A 23461-nucleotide genomic window follows, 5' to 3' on the forward strand; every position below is an offset into this window, starting at 1 on the left:
CCTTTAAATTCCATGTGAAGACATCAGTCCTATGTTCCTCTAGAATATCATTTACCCTGATATTCAATTTTTGGAATTATTTAATGTGCTCCGCCATTAAACCCTTTTGTTTGAGATTTATCAATTGGTTAAAGAAGGTGTTTCTCTTTGTATCCTCATAATGTTTTATCATTTTCTCCGTAAAAATTGACCGAGCGACAAGTGATTTACAAGAACAAATCCATTGATACCATACAAACTGATTGGGTTCTAAATATAAAGATGTAATGTGTACCTTTTGTGTGTGTTGTACATCATGGAGATCAAAATATTGCTCCATATGTAGTATCCATGTTATCAGATCCTTGCCATAAAAATTCCTCATATTGAACTTTGGAATGTGGTAGGCCTTAAACGCAACATTGGAATCTCTAAAATCATAATTCGTATTTCTTTTTTTCTCATCATGATTTTCATGGATTTCCTTGTCACCATTGGGAAGCCTTTCTTGCAGTAAATTTATCAACCCTTCCTTCAATCCTTTCATCTTGACATTCATCATTTCTTCCATGTCTACTTTTAAACCATCCTTAAAACCTTTTATTTATCTTTTAAACTATGCATGTCCCCTTCTAGTTCATATTTGGTTTCTCTTTGTGAGAGAGAAATTTGTTGCACTTGGTCCTATAGTTTTGATATATCATGTTGCAATTCTTCCCCTTCATGTGTCATAGTAGAGATTTATGAGGGCTTAATGGGTGTAGAATTCATTTTTTTTGGAGGCATTTTACAACCAAATATTGATCTATATGCTTCAATATGAACTTGGAATTACTTCAACTAATTTTTCAAACAAAAGTTATGCAACATTTAAAAAAATACACAGTTCTTTCTTTCTTTTAGGAGCTCGACCTTGAAATGGATTTAAATATGTAATTTTGGATCTCCAAGATCTGAAATTTTTTCATGTAGTATCCCTTCAATTCTTATTTCTAATTCCACAAGTCAAATTGAGATTGGATTCTTCAAGTTAAAGTTATGCCCAATCTCCCACAATGACTTGGTCATGGAAGCGTACAGTGGATCAAACTTGTACGGAATTCCATGTGTCATTGTTTCAACATTTAGCCCTAAAAATGATACACTAAACACTGTATTCCATGTGTTTTCAACCATTTTTTACAAAATTCAAATCCGTGTTGGAAATAATACTGAGAGGGGGGGTGAATCAGTACTATTAGATCAATAATTTTTCATTTCCCAAAATATTTATATACGCTACTTCTATGAAGTGAACTAGCGTGTACACGCTACTGTGATTAGTGAAACCAACGTATACCCAGAGAACTTGTGATTTAGTTAATTTATCATGTGTTGATCTATAACCAGTGCATCAGTAGCTTATTAAACTATGCATAAAAACAGAATAAACCATCACATAAGCAACACACATGAACACCAATATTTAAGGTGGAAACACAATGTGGGTGAAAACCACCTAATGTTGTCATCTCTGTCTTCTTTTAATAATAAGAAAATATGTTTGCAATCTTGTATTGGTGCAGACTCATACTAGTACGTAGGCACCCACCTGCAGAAGGCTATAACCTTCTCTTTTTCTCCATCTTCTACTAGAAGGGAGCTACAACCCCCTAGCTCTTGTAGTAGCCAATATGTTTACTAGTATGTAGGCACCGGCCTACAAAAGGCTATGACCTTCTCTCTTCCTCTAAGGATCATGTTTCATAAATTTTCAAACTGGATGCTCCTGGTACACAAAAATGCACATGAAGGCCTCGTTTCATCAAATTTTCATACTGGACCCATCAGAAACTTTGAAACTCAAATTGCATCAACTAACAATCAGTTAATCTAAACAATCAAATCACTATCACCAGAACACTATGTTAAACCTAGAAACCTGCATCATTATTCAAAAACAGCTGCAACCTCAAAAATCATGCATCAGAATGTATATGCTACTTTACTGAACCCAACCTGCATGTATATGCTACTTCCTTTAATCAAACCTACGTATACCTTAAAAACTACTGAAACATAAAACTTCTAAACCAAGTCTATACCAAACAATAATATACTGAACATCTACTATCAATTTATAGAGCCTTACATAGGCAGCAGCAAAGATCACCCTTCTCACTTATACAATCAATCAATAAGATATCAAACTCCTTATGCATTCAGTTTTACATTCAGATCTGAGAAGACTTCATTGACAGACAATAGTAAAGCAACAGTACTGATCAAATAGATCAGTCATCTTTGAACAACATACTTTTCTTTTGCATACACTACTTGGAAGAGCCGAACCGGCATGTATACAGAACTTCACCAAAGTCAACCAATGTAGAGATATGCAAATATTAACTCATAACTTCACTACTATTCTAGACTTCAAACAAACCCAGATCATGACATTCAAAGAATAAAACAAGTGTACACAATTAGATCTAGCCAAACCAATATCAGATCATTCAATGATAAGTCATTTCAGGTCTCATGATCCTGATCCAACATTGAATTCAAGGTGCACAAAATATTTTAGATCAAATCACCAACATAGCCCTTGCAACATAAAATATACTTCAGATAGAAGTATTCCTTAGAAACCCTTTTCACTTGCACACATTGGCCTTATGATCTTCTCCTCCTTATATAGTTTTAGGCCTTTCTCAATACCTCGGACCAAAACCACTTAGGGCATGTGGTATTCTTGGGCAGGATCAAATAGTCATTACTCCTCTCAATATTTTCGTCTAATACCATGGTATTGACCCTTGGTATTCTCTACTCTTTAAATTCCTTGTTTCCAACATGCACACGCTTTTCCTCTTACGGGAGTGCATGTATATGTATACATGCTTTTTGTTGTGTGGACCTGCATGTATATGCTGTTTTGACTAAGTGGACCTGCATATACATCTTAAACTACTTTTCACCATCCTTTACCTTCAAATTCTTCATTCTGATTAGTAGACTTTTAGTTCCATCTTCCTGTCCTTTTGTACCAATGCCCTGTTACATATGAATGGATCTATTACACTATCAGTTGCCTTTCATCAAAACTGAACTGACTTGTGAGTGATATTCCATCAAGGACAACACTTGTATCATAATGCCAACAATCTCCCCCTTTGGACTTGATGGAAACCATGCTAGTGTTGATTAATGCAAGCTGTAGAAACTGTTAGAGATAACAAGCAACACCAAAATACTCTCCCCCTTTGACATAAAGGGAAAAGGGTAGACCAAGTTATTCTCCCCCTTTGATATACATTATGTTGTCCATGCTCCCCCTGAGCACATGCCGAATCTGCGGAGATATGTTTCAAAAGAATAACATGACTCTATAACTCAACTATGTAAGTATGACCTCCCTATGACCAATGACTCATACATACATCAATCATCCAACCAAGTGGGGATACACCATATTTGACTCATCCACCCAACTGAGTGGTGATATACATGACATAAATACATAAATTATTACATCATCCATCACATGCAAAGTGGGGATACAAATTACATCATATGTCCAATATAACTCATTGAAATATATACCATGACAGAAGATGTCATATCACACCCTAGATCTTTACATGACTTATGAAACAAATGATATAAGTATCTGAATCCATAGCTTAACTCAACAACCATGATGCCAACAATGTTGAATGTGTGTGAAGGCTAATGCTCCCCCTGAACCTGTGCATTGTCAACAAGTCATTCATCAAGTCATCTTTGACATTCAGATAAAAATCAATGAACAAAGCATATCGTCAGACTATAATCACAAATTTCAGATAGAGCACCCATATCAGAGTTTGACCCACTATTTTTCTGTCAGAAAAACATATACGCTCTTTCAGCCACAGAAACCCATGTGTATATGCAACTATACTTCATGAAACCCGCATATAGTAACCTTCCTCTGAAAACTAGATTTAACAGTAGGATGATGCAGCAACTACTCCCAGCTTTTGTCTGAGATATTCAAGTGTTTCTTTGGGAAGCGATTTAGTGAATATATCAGCAACCTGTTCTTTGAAGGGAACATACTCCAATTTAACCTTTTATTCAAGCACTTGTTCTCGTAGAAAATGGTACTTAATAGGTATGTGCTTGGTCTTGGAGTGCATGACAAGATTTTTTTAAATATTGATCGCACTTGTATTATCACATAGAATGGATCTGGGTGGAGTACATGTGATTTGAATGTCTTGCAATGTTTGCATCATCCAAAGTAATTGTGTGCAACAAGATGCAACAACCACATATTCTGCTTCAGTTGTAGATAAGGCAATCAAACTTTGTTTCTTGCTCAACCATGACACTACCGAGAACCCATATAGAATTCACCTCCACTAGTGCTCTTTCAGTCATCAACATTTCCTACCCAATCTGCATGTGTATATGCATGAATAATAAGGTTTGTATCTTTAGGATACCATAGTCTAAAGTCCTGAGTTCCTTGAAGATATTTGAAAATTCTTTTGACTGCTTGGAGATGTGATTCCTTTGGATTTGCTTGGAACCTTCCAACAATTCCTACTACATGCATGATATCAAGTCTGGTACCTATTAGGTAAAGAAAACTTCCAATCATAGATCTATAAGTTTGTTGGTTTACTACTGGTGATTCATCATTAGCACTAAGACTGCATCCTGTTACCATTGGAGTACATACTGGTTTAGAATCTTTCATTCCATACTTCTTCAAGATCTGCTTGAGATATTAGGTTTGTGAAAGAAAGAGCATATTTTGTTTGTTGTACTTGTATACCAAGAAAATAAGTAAGTTCACTAAGTAAGGAAATTTCAAATTCTTGTTGCATTATTGAAGCAAAATTCTGACTCATGGATTCTTCATTGCTACCAAAGATGATATCATCAACATAAACAACAATAATTAGTAGTTTATCATTTTCAAGATTTGTGTATAAATTGCTATCTGCATAACCTTTTGTGAAACCTTGTTGTTGTAGATATTTGTCAAGACAGTAATACCAAGCCCTTGGGGCCTGGTTCAGACCATAGAGAGACTTTTTAAGCTTGCATACAAGTTTTGCATCATTTCCAAGAATGAAACCTTATGGCTATTCAATATAAACTTCTTCTTCTAAATCTCCATTAAGGAAGGCTGATTTTACATCCATTTGATATACTTTGAATTTTTGAGAACTAGAAAGAGAAAGAAACATCCTTATGGCTTCATGTTTGGCAACAAGTGCAAAAGTTTCTCCAAAATCTATACCTTCTTGTTGAGCATACCCTTTACAAACAAGTCTGGCCTTGTTTCTAATAACTTCTCCATTTTCATTCAAATTGTTCTTAAATATCCATTTTGTTCCTATAATATTTTCATCATGAGGTCTAGGAACTAACTCCCAAGTATCATTCTTTTCAATTTGGTCAAGCTCTTCATCCATGGCCTTGACCCAACATTCATCTTTGCAAGATTCACTTACATTCTGAGGTTCAGTGGAGGATAGTAATGCTATATAGCTTGAGGTCCCTGTAACCGTTCTTCTTGTTTATACACCAACCCCCTTTTCTCCTAGAATTTGAGATTCTGAATGATTCTTTTGAACATACCTGGATGGAGTATTTTCCCTATCTGTTGTATCTTCTTCTGGTGCTTCATTGATTTCTTCTTCTATATCATTTTGATTTGATGCGGTAAAGAATTCCCCAACTTCCTCAATGTCATATTCCTTTGTTGATTTCATTTGTTCCAGATTTCTGCATGCTTCATCAATTACAAAATCAATGCTTTCAAAAATTTTCCAAGATCTTTTATTATAACATTTGTATCCTTTACTTCTGGATGAATAACCAAGAAGAACTCCTTCCTTTGCTCTGGGTTCAAAATTACCAAGTTTTTCATCAGTTATTTTGATGAAACATTTGCTTCCAAACACTCTAAAGTGTTTTACAGTTGGAGGCTTATCATACCAAAGTTCATATGGAGTTTGATTACTATTTATCCGAACATTGGCTTTGTTGAGAATAGTCATGGCAGCAAATGCAGCTTCACCCCAAAAGATTGCAAGAGCTCCAGATTCATCAAGCATTGCTCGAGCCATTTGTTGAATTGTTCTATTCATTCTTTCCACCACGCCATTTTGCTGAGGAGTTCTTGTGACAGAGAATTGCCTCTTTATTCCATGTTGTTCACAAAAGTCAAAGAATTTGTCTGATATGAATTCTCCCCCTTGATCAGATCTGAGACATTTTATTTTTCGATCTGATTCATTTTCAACTAAAGCTTTGAAGGCTTTAAACTTTTCAAATGCTTCATCTTTATGCTTTAGTAGACCTATCCAACACATCCTGGAAAAATCATCAATAAATAAAATAAAGTATTCTTCTCCATGAGGTGACTTTTTCCTTGTTGGTCCACATAAATCAGTATGGATGAGTTCAAGAGGCTTACTTGCTAATCCTTCTTTTTCATTGAAGTGAACTCTAGTTTGCTTACCGACTTGACATGGTTTGCATATGGTATTTTTTGGGATGCTAATATCTAGAAGATCATGAACTACCTTGAGAGTGCATGCTTTTCTTATTGTAGAAAGAATTAAATGTCCCATTCTTCTATGTCATAACCAATTTTCATCGGTTTTGCTTAGATAACATTGTTGTTGTCCTCCTTTGAGTATGTATAAGTTGTTTGGAGTTCTTGTTCCTTTGATCATGGTCTTTCCTGTATCAAGCTCACGAACCACACATCTATTTGATCGAAACAAAACTTCATTTCCTTGATCACACATTTGACTAACACTCAATAGGTTATGCTTTAAACCATCTACATACATGACATTTCTAGCCTTAACCTTTTCTTTCAATAAGATTGAACCTTTACCTTTAATGACAGTTGGAGTTTCATTTCCAAATGAGACATTCTTTTCCTTTTCTAAAGCATTATATGAATGAAGTTTCTCTTTATCACTTGTCATGTGTTTGGAGCATCCAATGTTGATGTACCACTGATTTTCTTGTCCTTCTACATACAGAGCTATGCCACATCTTTCTAATTGAGATTCCTTATTTCTCCATATCTTGGGATTTAATGATGTTTGATCCTTTTGAAGTGATGGCCGAAATTTTCTCCTGCATTCAAATTTTTCATGACCAAAGTTGTTACAAATTGAACATTCTACTTCATTTTCAAGAGGATAAAAGTTATTATAGGAACTTTTCTTGATTCCTGTTACACTCCTTCGATTTCATGCTTCTCTAGTCATGATGGTTTTGTAAGAAACACATTGAGTAGCCTTATGCCCAAAGTTATGACATGAAAAACGTTGCCCATTAAATAAGTTTCTGTGATCATAGAATCTTTTGGCATTGTTTACCTATTGGTTGAAGATTCTACTCAGGGAAAATTTTAAGAACCCCCCCAAATTTACATGTATAATAAATGGGCGAATCTCGATGGTATATAGGAAAAATGGAAGATGATTTTATCAATAATATGATATGTATATATAATTTTTTTGGCGAATCTCTCACGAGGAATGGCGAATATTTTACTCAATTATAAAATCTTGTGTTTATTGAATACACAAATGAAATCATTGCATTTCTTTAAAATATCTTTTGAAATCAAAATTATCGAAATTACATATCGATAACCTAGTGGGTGTAGGATAAAATTCACCCGTGCCATTCACAGAAAGCATGAGAAAAAACCTAATACTATATATAAAACCAAGAAAAATTCAAATTCATCACTTCTAGGGACCTCGTAACCACCCTACCAATACACAAGTATGTTCCTGTTTGCAATTAGAAAAATTACCCAAATTACAATCTGTTTACTCCAGCATATGTTGGAAAGTTATAGAAGGATGACTAGTGCAATCAATCCATTCCTTTTAGCCCTGGATTTGTTACAGTTTAAAAGAGAAGTATACAAATATACTTGTCCAATGTCTATGCTTTAACCATTCACTTTAAGATGTTTTTACAATATAATTTCCTAAGTCTATTTAATATCTTCATTATCATAAAAACCAACCTATATCCATCTTAACTCCACATCTACCACTCTTAGGGGGATGAAATCTATTTATCCCTCTGAGCACTTGGTAGACCCAGAATTAAGATGGATCTAAGATGATAGAATTTCCCCTTTAAATAGTTTATACTCACATGAATACCATGGTATTGCCATGGGTCAATACCATGGGTTATCATAAACCTGGAGCTTAAAAATTACTATTAGTAATTTATAAAAATTAATAAAATTAATAGTTGATTTTTATTTTCTTTTTTATTTTAACCAAGCTAAAATGTTTAACATACATTAAATTACAACATCCATTTTTACTCTTGATCGGATCAAATATTTTTTCCCTCTATGCTAGTTTGCATATCACGATATTTGATACCTCTCGGGGGTTAGTAGATCCAGAGTAAAGATGGATCTATGCTGATTTAATTCCTCCATTTAAATAGGCTACATTCTAGGTGAATACCATGGGTCAATACCATGTGCCATTTTGGTGAATACCATGGGTCAATACCATGTGCCATTTTTATTTTTATTAATACTAATATTAGGGTTAATAATGTTTTTTTGCATGTTATTAATAACAATCTAGTCCATGGTATTTGTCCCATAGTATTTTGCCCATAGGTTTCACCTAAATATAACGCATTTTTTGAGTGTTCGTAAATGTAAGGTGACTCATGGAGTAAATATAAAAAAAATGTTTTATTTGTTTACCATACCTCTCATTTATTTATATTTTTATTAATTTACCATACCTCTTTTACAAATATGGTATTTGGCCCATAGGATTCACTTAAATAAAACCTATTTCTTGAGCCTTCATAAATAGAACAAGGGTTATGGACTAAATATAAAAAGAGGTTTTATTTATTTACCATGTGTCTAGTTTATTTATATTTTAATTTATTTACCATACCTTTTGAGTAAGTATAAAAAGACGTTTTATTTATTTACCATACCTCCACTTTACTTATATTTTTATGGAGTAAATATAAAAAATGTTTTATTTATTTACCATACCTCTCATTTATTTATATTTTTATTAATTTACCATACCTCTTTTATAAATATGGTATTTGGGCCTTTGGCCCATAGGATTCACTTAAATAAAACCTATTCTTGAAAATGGGGGAATGGAAGGTTGTAACTCTTAATTTCAAGGGCTAAATTTACCTTTTTTACCCTCTCCCTTAAAATAAGGTGGGCTATTTGAGGTGATTTGTAAAAATGTACTATGATACAAAATATTGGCCCACTAAAAATTTAAAACCCCTTAATTTCGCCAAAGGGCGAACATTCGCCCCTAAAATTTTCTATGGTTCTACTAATATTCATCCTTGGAGTAAATTGGGTATGATTTACCTGATGATTAATTTTAGGCCTTTGCTAACAATTGACATATTGTTCATTGGTCTTTGTTGCATCAAGATAGCTTCTGGTGGAGCCTGATGGCTTCTATGATTGAGATGATTCTTTAGTATATACAAGACCTGTATTTATCAGAGGAGAACGTTGAACTTTGATGATTTCATTTAAAGTTTCAGATCCTTTAGCAAATCTAAGATTAAGATATTTTGTTTTCTCAAGTTCTTTTCTTAGACCCACAATTTCACATTCTAGATTTTCATTGTCTTTTTCTCTTTCAGTGAGTTGGTGCGTCAATGTATCAATGATCATATTCTTTTCTTCTAAATAGATTTTGAGTTTAGTAATTTCTTCAAGAAAGTCTTTGTCTTCTAAGGCATCCAAAAAATCATCATTGTCATAAGCCATGAGTAGTCTATAATCTTGGTCAGTTTCATCTTCATCACTATTGGATAAGCCATCACTATCTTCATGCATATAGTAACTCCTTCTATTCACAACTTGTTTTCTATTTCCTTTTGCATATTCCTTTCCTTTTTCATATTTATCTTTATGAGGACATTTGGCAGCATAATGGCCAACTCTACCACAAGAAAAGCATTTGAAAGGTAGCTTACCTCTGAATCTTCTAGAACCTCGTTGAAGCTTCTTGAAAAAATTTACCTCATCTTCTTCTTCTTAAATGTGTTCTGATTCATTGTGCTCTTCCTTTTCTTTTCCCTTTGTTGATGCTTTAAAAGTGGCTTCTCTCATATCTAATGGACCTCCTTTCCTCATTTCAAAGGCAGTTAGGATTCCATGGAGTTGAGTCACAGTAATAGTTTGAAGATCCTATTTTTCTTCTATGGCAAACACTTTTGACTCAAATTTAGAAGACAAAGATCTCAAAATTTTCTCAACTAAAGTAGCTTCCTTTATCTCTTCACCCATATTCTTCATACAATTAACAATATCATCTATATGTAAAAAGTAACTAGCAACACTCTCATCACTATGCATCTTAAGAGTTTCATACTGAATTTTGAGAGTTTGAAGCTTAGCACATTTTACCTGAGAGTCTCCTTCGTAGCTCTAAATGATTTTGTCCCATATCTCTTTGGTTGTCTTGAGTTGCATGACTTTAACAATTTCTAATTCTCATAGACTTCCCAATAACGTATTAACAGCTTTGACATTGGTTTCGCATAATTTTTTACCCACAAAGTATGGAGGAATTGTTGCTGGAAATTGATATCCTCCTTCCACAATTTCCCAAACATCGGCTCCAAGCGATTGTAGATAGGCTCTGTTTCTTATTTTCCAATATACTAAGTTTCTCCCATTGAAGATTGGTGGTCTGATGGCTCCCATGCCTTCGTGATTATTCACCTTGAAAGATCTTCCTTCAAGAGATCAAGCTTCTTCTCAAGGACCTGCTCTGATACCAATTGCTGGAAATAATACTAAGAGGGGGGGGGGTGTTGAATCAGTATTATTAGATCAATAAAATTTCATTTCCCAAACAGATTTATATACGCTACTTCTGTGAAGTGAACTAGCGTGTACACGCTACTGTGATTAGTGAAACCAACGTATACCCAGAGAACTTGTGATTTAGTTAATTTATCATGTGTTGATCTATAACCAGTGCATTAGTAACTTATTAAACGGTGTAGTAAAAATAGAATAAACCATCATACATAAGAAACACACATGAACACCAAGAATTAAGGTGGAAACCCAATGTGGGTGAAAACAACCTACTGCTATCATCTCTATCTTCTTTTAATAATAAGAAAATCTGCTTACAATCTTGTACTGGTGTAGACTCATACCAATACGCAGGCACCTACCTACAGAAGGCTACAACCTTCTCTCATTTTCCAGCTTCTACAAGAAGGGAGCTACAACCCCCTAGATCTTGTACTAGCCAATGTGTTTACAAGTACGTAGGCACCAGCCTACAAAAGGTTACGACCTTCTCTCTACCTCCAGGGACCACGTTTCATAAATTTTCAGACTGGATGCTCCTGGTACACAACAAAGCACATGAAGGCTTCGTTTCATCAAATTTTTATACTGGACCCATCAGAAACTTTGAAACTCAAACTACATCAACCAACAATCAAATCACTATCACCAGAACACTGTGTTGAACCCAGAAACCTGCATCATCATTTAGAACCATTTGCAACCTCAAAAATCATGCATTAGAATGTATACGTTACTTTACTGAACCCAACTTGTGTGTATACGCTACTTCCTTTAATCAAACCTGTGTATACCTTCAAAACTACTGAAACATAAAACTCCTAAATCAAGTATGTACCAACCAGTAATACAGTAAACATCTACTGTCAATTTACAAAGCCTTACACAGGCAGTATCAGAGATCACTCTTCTCACTTATACAATCAATCAATCAGATATCAAACTCCTTATGCATTCAATTTTACATTCAGATCTAAGAAGACTTCATTGAAAAATAACAGTAAATCAACAATACTGATCAAATAGATCAGACATCTCTGAACAACATACTTTTCCTCTTCATACGCTACTTGGAAGAGCCGAACCGGTGTGTATACGCAACTTCACCAAATCGAACCAGCTTATATATCTATAAATATTAACTCATGAGTCATAACTTTGTTGTTATTCTAGACTTCAGACAAACCCAGATCATGACATTCAAAGAATAAAATAGGTGTACACAATTAGATCTGGCCCAACCAATATCAGATCATTCAATGATAATTCATTTCAGGTCTCATGATCCTAATCCAACATTGAATTCAAGGTGCACAAAATATTTCAGATCAAATCACCAACATAGCCCCTGCAACATAAAATATACTTCAAATAGAAGTATTCCTTAGAAACCCTTTTCACTTGCACACATTGGCCTTATGATCTTCTCCTCCTTATATAGTTTTAGGCCTTTCTCAATACCTCAGACCAAAACCACTTAGGACCTATGGTATTCTTGGGCGGGTGAGGAGCCTAGGTATTGCAACAAGAATGCTGCAACTCCCAAGGCTACCAACTTTACTTATCAACCCGAGGTTCATACAAACTTGGAGGTGATAGTGCTATATGCACAAGTAAAAGTGAAGGTATTGCCTATTGTCACTGCTCATCTGGAAAGAGACCCCAAGGGTTCCAAGCCAGACTTCTATAGGGTTAGAAGAATCTTAAGTCTTTGATGGAAGAAGAGAAAATATATCCTAAGGGAGAGCTACTTCTACTGCAGTATTGAAGAAAACAGCATGAAATGCTAAACCATACCATAACCTAACTAACCAATTAAACAACCATGCTAAGTAGAATTTCTAAACAAATCACTAATCCTAAGCCTGCTATTTAATATGCAGAAGTAAAGAGCATCAAACTATCCTCAGGTGCAAGTAAAGAAACTAAGCTAAATCAATTTTCATGTGGAAAAAGCAGTTAGAGATAGAAATTGGTGAAAGGAAGACGTGAGGGAGAAACAATGAATAAGAACCATTGGATCAGTCAGGTGAAAGGAAAATGAATGGTGGATATCGGATCACAGGAGGTTGCATAGATAGATGGGTGAACATGGTTAACTAATAGGATGAATGGTGGAGATCTTATCGTGAAGGCCTAAGCGAATAAATGGATGAATGGGGTTAATGAAAGGGATGAACAGCGGAGATCGTAGCACGAGGGATTAAGTGAGTGGATGGACGAACAAGGTTAACAAGAGATGACTGGCCGAGATCTAATTGTGCGGGTGAAGTCAAGAGATGGATGGACGAGGCTAATAGGAGCGATGAATGGCTGAGATCTGATCGCGTGAGTGAATTCGGGAGATGGATGGCGGAGATCGTATCACGGGAAAAAGAAATGTGCAGAAATGATGGAGCAGGTATCTAAGGTGGTAAGTAGTTTCTCGCACACCCCTCAGGCTGTAAGAAGTCTTTTGAAATTTCACGCAATTAGCCTTACTTCGTGACACATAGCACGAGAAAACCACTTTTCTCGCGTGCTCTCAAGTGGATAACGTTCGTGCACTAATCTGGGTGAGATTGTACAATAGACGTTGGATCAGGTGAGGCTGATCAACAGTGGAGATTGGCCAAGCTAGTTGGCGATCAGGTGAAGCGACAACCATTGGATCAGGCAAGGCAGATCGACGGTGGGGGTTTAAAGCGCCTAAAGGTGTGGAGGTGACGCAATAGTCGTCAGATCATGCAAGGCAGATCGGTAGTGGGGACTTAAAGCTCATAAAGCAAGTGGTGGACTCCACGCGAGACAGTAATTGGAGAAAATAGTGAATTAGATGATGATTGTGAAGGTTAGTTGGTGATCAGACGGCAAGGAAGTGATGTAGGAGGAACGTTCTGAAGGCGATTTCAAATGAAAATGACAGAGAAAACCAGTGAAGGTGAACAAATAACTGCATCAAACAATGAAATTCATAGCTCATGCAAGAACCAGAAACTATGTTTTTAGGGTTGCTGAAGGGTATTTTCCTCAAGTCATGGTCCCAGAGGGAGGAGATGAGGTCGAGACACCTGTGCACAACTTGATAGTGATATTTTTCCTCTAACTAACATTTTAACTGAAATAAGTCACAAATGGAAGTAAATTGAAGAAAATGAATAGGAAAACCATGAATAATCTACACTATATTGTTGTAATGAAAGTGCAACTACTTAAGAAAATAAACAATGAAAACCATCAGGCTACTTAAGCAAATGAATAGAAAACCATGAAACTACTTAAGCAAATAAACAGAACAGAAATCTATGCTAGCATACATATACAAAAAACAGGAGTTGTGGTTGCTTGGGTTGAGCCCTAACCGAAGAGCTTCAGCCCTCGGAGTTAACTCAGAGTTGGCTTAAACAAAACTCATTCTTATTATAAAAACCATGGATTACAAAGCAAACTTGTCACAAATCTTTGCAGCTCAGAAATAAAATAGAGTTTTACAATGGAAGTCTAAATCCTAATGAGGTCCTAAGCCTCTTACTTATACATCTCATAAACTAGTTTCTGTCACTTTCACTTGCTCGGTTGTCTTCTAATCTTCAAAGTGATGGTTGTTTGCATTCCAATGATGGAGGAATATTCGAATGGAGGGGTAGTAAATGATGAGGATTTACCTCCTATAATTACTTGCTCTTGTCCCATTCCAGTTTTCACCAAGGTATTTGCCATAGTTCCTTGCTTTTATCCTTTATGCCTATATTTTTCCTTGCTTTTATCATTTATTCTTGCATTACATACACTTTAGACCACAAATCAAAATATCCAACTCTAACTCATCTCATAAACAAAATATAATCAAAAGTATGCAATAAGTTGTGAGAATAGTCATTTTGACTAAGCTAGGAGGTGAATTAATGCCAATTAAGGCCCATATAATTACTCAATGATGAGGCTCATCATCACCACCCTACTGAAAGTGTTGCTCATCCTCTAAGCAACTTAGTCAATCTCCATGTCCTTCATGGCTCTGGTAGCCTCTCTGACATCCCATTCTTTTTGTTGTGGTCTCTTCTTCTTGTTCATAGAAGCGTACTTTCCTTTCTAATTATTCCCACTGCCTCTTTTCCTCTTCTTCTTTTCTCCCTTCTAGCATTCCTAGGAGTAGTGGTGGACTGAGTTTTAGGCCTATCTAATTGACCTTCAACCTTTGTATTGATTTCTTATACATAGGTGTCCTGTTGATTTCCTCTCTCAACCGTTGAGGGGAGTGATGTTCTCTGATATTTAAGTTTTGTGGCAGTGTGTTCCATCTCCTTTAGCAGGCATGTATATTATCATCTTAGCAGCATAAACATATCCTTAAAATGTGAAATTGTTTGCTCTTGGGCAGCAAGAAATCTAAGTTCCAGCTGAGTATTATTTGCAATTAGATTATGGGTGTTGATTAGGGACATGGGATTTGATTGTTCAACTCTGATAAAAAGAGGTTTATTTTTCTCTCTGGCCAATATTCTTTGCATCTTTGCAGCCCTTGACTTCTCATGGTTCATTGATGATGCCAAAGCCATTAATTTTAGATCTCCTAGCTCTGCATTAGGATCCCAAATATTCATGTCTGTGAGGGCCATGTTATGGAAGTAAAACTTAGCCATTTTGGCCCCATCCTTTAGTGCACTTTGATCACAAAGATCAATAAACTATCTGTAGTCCTGAAATGGCATGGTGCTCCTTTGTGCTAGTTTTTTAATCTGAAATTCCAGCCATTATTCTCTGAGGTAAAGAGCATAGGATTTAGCTGGTATCCTACACTAAATGGCCTCTAAGGAGAGGCTGGCCATATATGCTAGTTGGTCTGTCTTTTCCTACAGTTGTCCTCTATATTTTTCTTATATTCTCCCTATTGTTGTTCTTTCGCATCTCCATCAGTTTCTTCCTTTGTTTCAGCATCATCCTCCTTGTCTTCCTTTAGCATGTTCCTCTGTATTAGTTTCTTCTTCACCCATCTCATCCCCATCTAGCTCTATATCTTCTTCTTCTTGTTTTGCCTTCTCCTTACTGATAGAAGGATTAACATCATATGTGAGGGTTTTGATTTCATCCTTTGCTAGTAAGTTTCTGAAGGCTGACCATGTTATGGGGATTCTAAGGCTTTGGAGGGCATCCTAAATGAGGATCCTGATCAACCCATGCTGAATTAACTATTGGGAATTTCCTTTCTTTACTTTTCTGTTGGAGTCTATGAGTGATTGCATCATGAAATAGAGTATGCTAAGTCTTTGGTGAACTGGTGTTTCTACCTCAAATCTTAATTCTTCAAGCATTCTCAAATGGTTGCCATAACAACACTATATCTTTGGACTCTTGCATTCTCTTTTGACTTATTAAAGAATTTTCTTTTTGCCACATTTTCACTTATAAACCAACTACCTTTTAACCTTTACAACTTTTGATCAAATGATGCATATGAGTGAGTGAGTAGGATACTTACCTATGGTCTTGATGCCATGTTGCAGTTGTCAAAGATCAGAGGTGTTGCTGATGGTCATTCTTCTTCCTCCTTTGTTGTCTATTGATGGTTTATTAGCTTTTGCAGATGTTTGTGACTAAAGATCATATCTTGTTACTGCTGTTATGGAGCTCTTGGATCTGATGCTGCTGCTATTGTGGAGCTCCTAGATTACCACTTGGCAATGTTTGGTATCTCCCTTAGAATTTCTTGATCATGTTGCTAGATGGTGTTGTTAGGATGTTGTAATGAATGGACAAAGGGATTAGGAGTGTATGCGGATGCAGGGATGATGGAAATGGTAAGGAGTGGAGGAGATGTATATATGTGAGGCAGGGTTCCCTTTGGATTTTTTCTTTGCTCCTTTCTTGTCTTTCTCACCCACCTAAAAACACCAATTATGTTTTTCTCTTTTATTATTATATATATTTTTTGAAAAACACCTAGGCTACCTCAGAGAGGTTTTCACCCTAGATATCTGCCCTGGGCGCCTCAAGGAAGGTTTTCACCCAGGGATCTTCTTTTTTCTTCATTTTTTCTCATCCTTGGGCCGCCTCACAAGGTTTTCAACCCAAAGATGGGACTCAGGTGCCTCATGGAGGTTTTCACCTGAATCCTTATTCTTTTTTCCTTTTCAGTGACATGATGGGGGAGGAGTTGGAACTTGCTCCACCATCATCACTGTCTTATTGATATTTTCAATGAACTCTTGTTTTGATAAAAGCCTCTTGTACATTTTCAATCAGTGTCCATTAACTAGCAATGGAATGGATTTTTCATCTACAGTTCTGATTTGCACTGAACCATTGTCATGGCATCTTTCCACCACATAAGGTCTGAGCCATCTTGTCCTTCGATTACCCTTGAAGTATTTATACATAGAGTCATATAACAATGTCTAGTCTCCCTCTTGAAATTGCTTCTCTTTAATGTGTTTGTCATGCCAGATCTTCCTCTGAAGTTGAACTATCTCTGTATGTAGGAGGGCCTACATTCTAAATTCATCCAAGCCATTCAAATGTAACAATATTTCTTTCTATGCATGACTGAGATCCAAATCTAGTTGGGCTGCCATCCTCAATGTGTTATATTCAAACTCAATGGACAGCAAATCCTTTTTCCCATAGACCATCTCATAGGGTGTAAATCCAATGGTGGTCTTCCATGTTGTATTATAGGCCTAGGTGGCCTCAACTAGTCTCTCTACCCAATCCTTCCTATTGCTACTCACTACCTTGGTTAAGATGTTCTCCAATGCCCTGTTGGTCACCTCCACTTGCCCATTAGTGTGTGGATGATAAGGAGTGGAGGTCCTATGCTTGATTTTTTTTATGGTTGAGCAGTTTTTCAATCATGCTAGAGGTAAACTGCCTACCTTGGTCTGTGACTAGCTCTCTAGGGTACCCAAATTTGTAGGATACATTCTCCCTTAGGAACTCAGCCACCTTCTCTTTTGTTGTTGCCTTAATTGCCTTGGTTTTAGCCCACTTAGTCAAATAATCAGTGCACACAATGATGTGTTGTTTTTGCTTTGAAGGAGGGTTGATAGGCCTAATGAAGTCCATGCCCCACTTGTCAAATGGCTCAAAAGTCACTTGAGGTTGCAGGGGAATTTCATCTCTTAGAGTAGGCTTTCCCATCCTCTAGCACCGATCACACTGACTAATATATTTTTTCACATCCTGATGAAGAGTAGGCCAATAATAACCTACTTGCAATACTTTGAATGATATCCTCTTTGCTACAAAGTGACCTCCAAAAGGCCCATCATGACAGGTTAGAAGGATGTCAAAGAATTCCTCTTCTCTTACACACCTCCTTAAGATTTGATCTAGGCCAAGTTTGAATAGATTACCCCCAATCCAGGTGAAGGGGGAACTCTTTGTGACTATCTTTCTCTTTTCTTTGGAGGGCAAGTTTGGTGGGAACTGTGATGATACCAGATAATTTGCTATATCAGCAAACCATTGGGAGAGAACTGAAATAACAAACAAATGCTCATCTAGTAAGTTGTCATCCACCATTACTTCTTCACCTGTAGGCGGATTCATCCTAGATAGAAAGTCAGCAACAACATTTTCCTTACTAGGCTTATCAACAATAGTTAGATCAAACCGTTGTAATAAAAGCAATCATCTTATGATTCTAGCATTCACATCTGGTTTATTCATTAATTATTTGATTGCAGCATGATCAGTATGCACAAATGTTTGATAGCATGTAATGTAATGCCTAAATTTGTTTAATGAATGCACAACTGCCAAGAGTTCCTTTTCGGTCACAGTATAGTTTAGCTCAGCGTTTGACAAGTTCTTACTGATAAAATAGATGGCATAGGGAAATTTCTCCTCTTCCTGACCTAAGGCTTCTCCTATGTTGTTATGTGAGGCATCAGTGTGAATATGAAAAGGGAGGGCCCAGTTTGCACCTCTAAGGATTGGTGCAGTGGTTAATTTACCCTTTAGAATGTCTAAGGCCTTTTGACAGCTCTTTGACCATATAAACTTAAAATATTTGGCCAACAATCCAAACAAAAGAGAGGCCAACTTGTTAAAGTCCTTTATGAACCTTCGGTAGTATGCAGCTAACCATAAGAAACTCTTGACATCTCTCTGCTTTTGTGGAGGTGGGACCCTTTGGATGATTGTTATTTTGTTTGGGTCCACCTGTAGTCCTTGTTGAGATATTGAATGACCTAGCACCATCCCTTTAGGCATTAAGAATTCACATTTTTCTAGACTGAGAGACAGGTTCATTTCAATTCATTTTTGTAATAATTTGCCTAGGTTAGTCAGGGCTTCTTGAAAATCATAGCCATAAGGTGTAAATTCATTCACATAGATTTCCATAGCACCATGTACTAATTCAGCAAAAATACTCAAGACTGCTCTCTTGAAAGTGGCAGGAGCATTTCATAGGCTAAAAGGAAGGACCCTATAGGAAAAAATACCCCAAGGACAGGTGAATGTGGTCTTATCTTGGGCTTTTGGGTAGATTTGGATTTGGTTGTACCCACTGAATCCATCTAGGAAAGAAAATAACTCCTTCCCTACCAGGCCATCTAGCACTTGGTCAATGAAGGGTAGGGGGAAATGATCCTTCTTTTTGGCTTTGTTCAACTCCCTATAATCAATATAAATCCTCCACTTACCATTTTTCTTGGGAACTAACACTAAAGGAGAGACCCACCCACTGTCTAAGATAGGGTAAATGAATCCTGCATCTAGCAATTTTTGCATTTCTTCTTTGACTATGTCTTTAAGATCTAGATTCATCCTTCCTTTTGGTTGCCTGACTGGCTTGCAACCTTCTTTGATGTATATGTGGTGAGCACACACTAAAGGGTGTACTCCCTTCATTTCCTTATAACTCCAAGTGAAGGCTTAGTGAAGGCTTTTCCTCTTCTAAAGCAGAAAGAGATGGATTAATTTTCAAAGTTTTCTCTAGGCCAAATTCTATGATTTTGACACGAAGTGGGTTGGAATTGGCTAAGCATAAGTCAGTTGGATGATTGCTATGGGTTTTTCTTACTTATTCTTCTAATGGTAATGAACTAGGAGTTGGACTTTGGAGCAGGTGTTCAATTAAGTCATCCTCATCTTGTTGTCCTCCTCCTATGGTTGCTTCCAAAACATAAAGTTGGGTAGAATAAACCTCATCTTCTTCCTCCTCCTCCAACCATAAAGGTAAATCATGCTCTAGAGAAGGTTGAGCAGGAGGGTATAAGACTAATTGTTTGGACATATGCCCATTCTTGATGGTCATATTCCCAGCTCTGCAACTAATGTAAGCATCTGCTGTGGCCAACCATGGCCTCCCAAGGATGAGAGGGTAACCAATAAGCTTAGCCTTATGCTAGAGAACTAGGAAATCTGTAGGGTACTCCCAGGAGTCAATGCAAAACCATCACACCCTCCACAATTCCCTCAGGGGTGACTGTGGAACGGTTTGCAAGTTGCAGAACCATTATGGTCTTCCTTAATGACCCTTGGAGGTTGATCTTGAGCATGGTGTCCTTAGTCATCACATTAATGGCAGCCCCAAGATCAATCAGAGTGTGTGGGACAATGGTGCCATTGATTTGCACGTCTACTACAGGGCTTCCAGGGTCCAAATATTTTGGACATATTACCTACCCTAGAATTAAGTCAGATAGCTTCCCAATGACATTAATGGTAGGGGCATCCATTTTTCTTATTCCTGGATGCTTGAAGGACTTCTCCTTAATCAACTTATTGTAAATGGGAACATCCTTGATTTCCTGGAGAAGGGGGATCTTTACACATAGATTTTTCAATTCTCCCAAAAGTTCAGTTTCTTCTGGGGTAGGCTGTAGTGGTTTGGCTAATCTCTCAGGAAATGGTGGATTTACTTTAAGGTTGCTTTCCTCTCTTTCTTCCTTAACCTCCCCATGTGGAGAGGGAGGTTGGTTATCAGGGAGAATTCTCCTAGATCTTAGGTTGATATCCTGGATTTCTACAACATAAGCTAGGTATGATGTCTCTCCACTGTATGCTTGTTGAGCCGGCCTATTGTTTGGGTTCGGATTTGGCTGGGCAGGCATCTGGGGTTTTTTGGGTGGAGCAGAGTGTAGGAGTTGTGGTTGGGTAGGTGCTAGAGGCAATAGGGTTGGAACATTATTGAATTGGGGCCTCCACCCTTGGGGTGGGGTATTCCACTAATGTTGTGGCTAAACATAAGGTTGAAATAATTGGTTGGCTGCCTGGGAATGACATTGAGATGCATAGGACTAGGGAGGGGGTGTAGACCAAGAAGGATTAGCAGGGGATCCCCAAGAAGGTATAGTTATGGTTTGGTTGGGGTTGCAATATGCATGGGATGACCCTTGCATACCCTACTGGTATGGTCTAGGCCCAGGAGGTCTCCTTTGGTTGACGTATCAAAGCTACTCAGTGACCCCTTTAGCTCCTTGAGATACAACTTTGAGTCTAGGTAAAGAAGGGCACTTGTCTGTGGAGTGGTTTTCTTCATAGACTGAGAAAATCTTAATATAGTTTAATGGACATTCATTCCTAGGATGCAACCTGGTGCATCTAGGAAAAAAGATGGCTAAGGATCTCTCTGCTTCCTCTTGCTTCCTTTTGATGTTCATGGTGTCCAATTGCAAGGCAAGGGTTTGCAGCTATTGGGCAATAAAAAGGTGTATTTTAACCCCTATTTACCCTACATTAATTATCAATCTAGGTACGCTTTTTTTCTCAAGAGTGTACTCAGTCTGAGGCGGTCACTTGTTCAAGAGTAATGTTTGCAGTATAGTGCTTGCAAAAGTAAATGAATGCTGGGAACAAAATCTAATTGTAATGGCAAGAAACTTAAATGCTTTGTAACTAAATCATTCACTCAAGAAACTACAACAATCATTAGTCAAGGATGCAGTAATGATAACTCTTTCCCCTGTAAACTAATGCAAATGAAATAACAATTTGATTAACAACAAAGGAACATCAAATAAATCTATTGAAAAAGTCGAACAACAAAGCTTAATATACATAAATGAATTAAGCAGCAATCTTAACCAAAAGGAATTGAACAGCAATCTTTAACTAATAAAGGAATTGAACAACAATCTTTAACTAAGAAAGGAATTGAACAACAATCTAAGAAAGGAATAACAAACTGAATTAAGTATAACCACACAGCGAATATAGAGTAATTGAATCAATAATCTTATTCTAGCATAATGGACATTAACCACAAGTATAAAGGAATGGCAATTGCAGTTATATTTGAACGGCAGTTAAAGGAACAACAATCGCAATTGTAATTGAACCATAGTTAAATGAACAACAATAGCAACTGTAAATGAACAACGATGGCAATCTATAAATGAACAGCAATAGCAACTATAAATGAACAACAATGGCAATCTATAATTGAATAGCAGAATCTGAATTAGACAGTGCAATATGGTTTCAGAATGAACAACATGACATTTCAAGTTGTGAATAATAATCTCGCTATCCAATTATGATTTCGATATACAGAGAAATTCAATGAAATGTTCAGGAACAGAAGATTACTGAATAAAGCAAATTAAAGAAATGCAAAGAAAATCAAACCACACACAACTGTAATCGTAAAATAATGATACAAGAAGCAAGTGATCCACTAGGGTCGGGCCCTTAGCCACCAGGGAAGCACTTCTCTGTTTACTCTAGAATCAGGTTGTGGAACAGCAACTAGGTTATATATTAATCATAAATGGAAGATTTACAAATATCGCTCTTCAAAGAGAGTCGATGATCAAAGTTAAGATTACAAAAATAAGTTCTAAAAATTGACAAAAATCCACCCCCTGGGCTACCAGCGCTATCCCTTTTTATAATGTCCAGGCGGGAGTATCAAGAATACAGATAAGCCTTGAAGCAACGATCCCTCAAGATCAAAGGATCTTGAGGGATTCGCTATATCTTTAATCTCCAATTCATCATTTTGTCTTCTTGCGCTAATGTCGTGGTTTCTCTTCCTTCTGGATCATGCGCTCCGATCTTGATCTCCTAGTTTGGATACAGCTTCCTGTCAAAGGGACAGTAATTGCTTCTACTTTGTCTTTTCCTCCTGAAGAGTGATTTTCCATTTTCTTCACTTTCTGTATAGAAAAAGACAATAATTAGTCATTTTGCATCAATCACAAATCTCCTTAATTCTAGCATAATTCTTTAACATATTACCATCTTAGAATGTAAAGAAGTTATGATTCAAAGAAAAAGATAAAGAGATAAGTGGTAAATACGTACCTTTTCCAATGCTCAACACACCCCCCTGCTTACCATTTTTCATGCCCTCATGAAAACATTGTAATTTACATGCAAGGCAGTTAGGGAATAGGTTAGAGAAGGATTTTCATGCAGTGGTCTAAAACCATGATGTCTAGCTAAAACTTCAAAAACATGCCTCGTCTAGCCTTCAGGCAATTCATATAGGGCCTTATACCCTGGTGCAGGATACCAGGTAATTGGACTTCAGTATCTACAACCTAGCCAATATGGTCCTTCTCTCAAGATGAGGTTACTATAGGTAACCAGGCAGCCAGCAGCTAACTTAAAATTTTCGTAATTGAATGGCTCTTTGTCCTAAACATTCCAATTGGAAATCTTCTATCGAAG

This window comes from Pinus tabuliformis, chromosome 6 (assembly GCF_031772625.1).
Source record: "Pinus tabuliformis cultivar Carrire ecotype Pingquan chromosome 6, CPIR1, whole genome shotgun sequence".
In the NCBI taxonomy this organism is placed as follows: Eukaryota; Viridiplantae; Streptophyta; class Pinopsida; order Pinales; family Pinaceae; genus Pinus; species Pinus tabuliformis.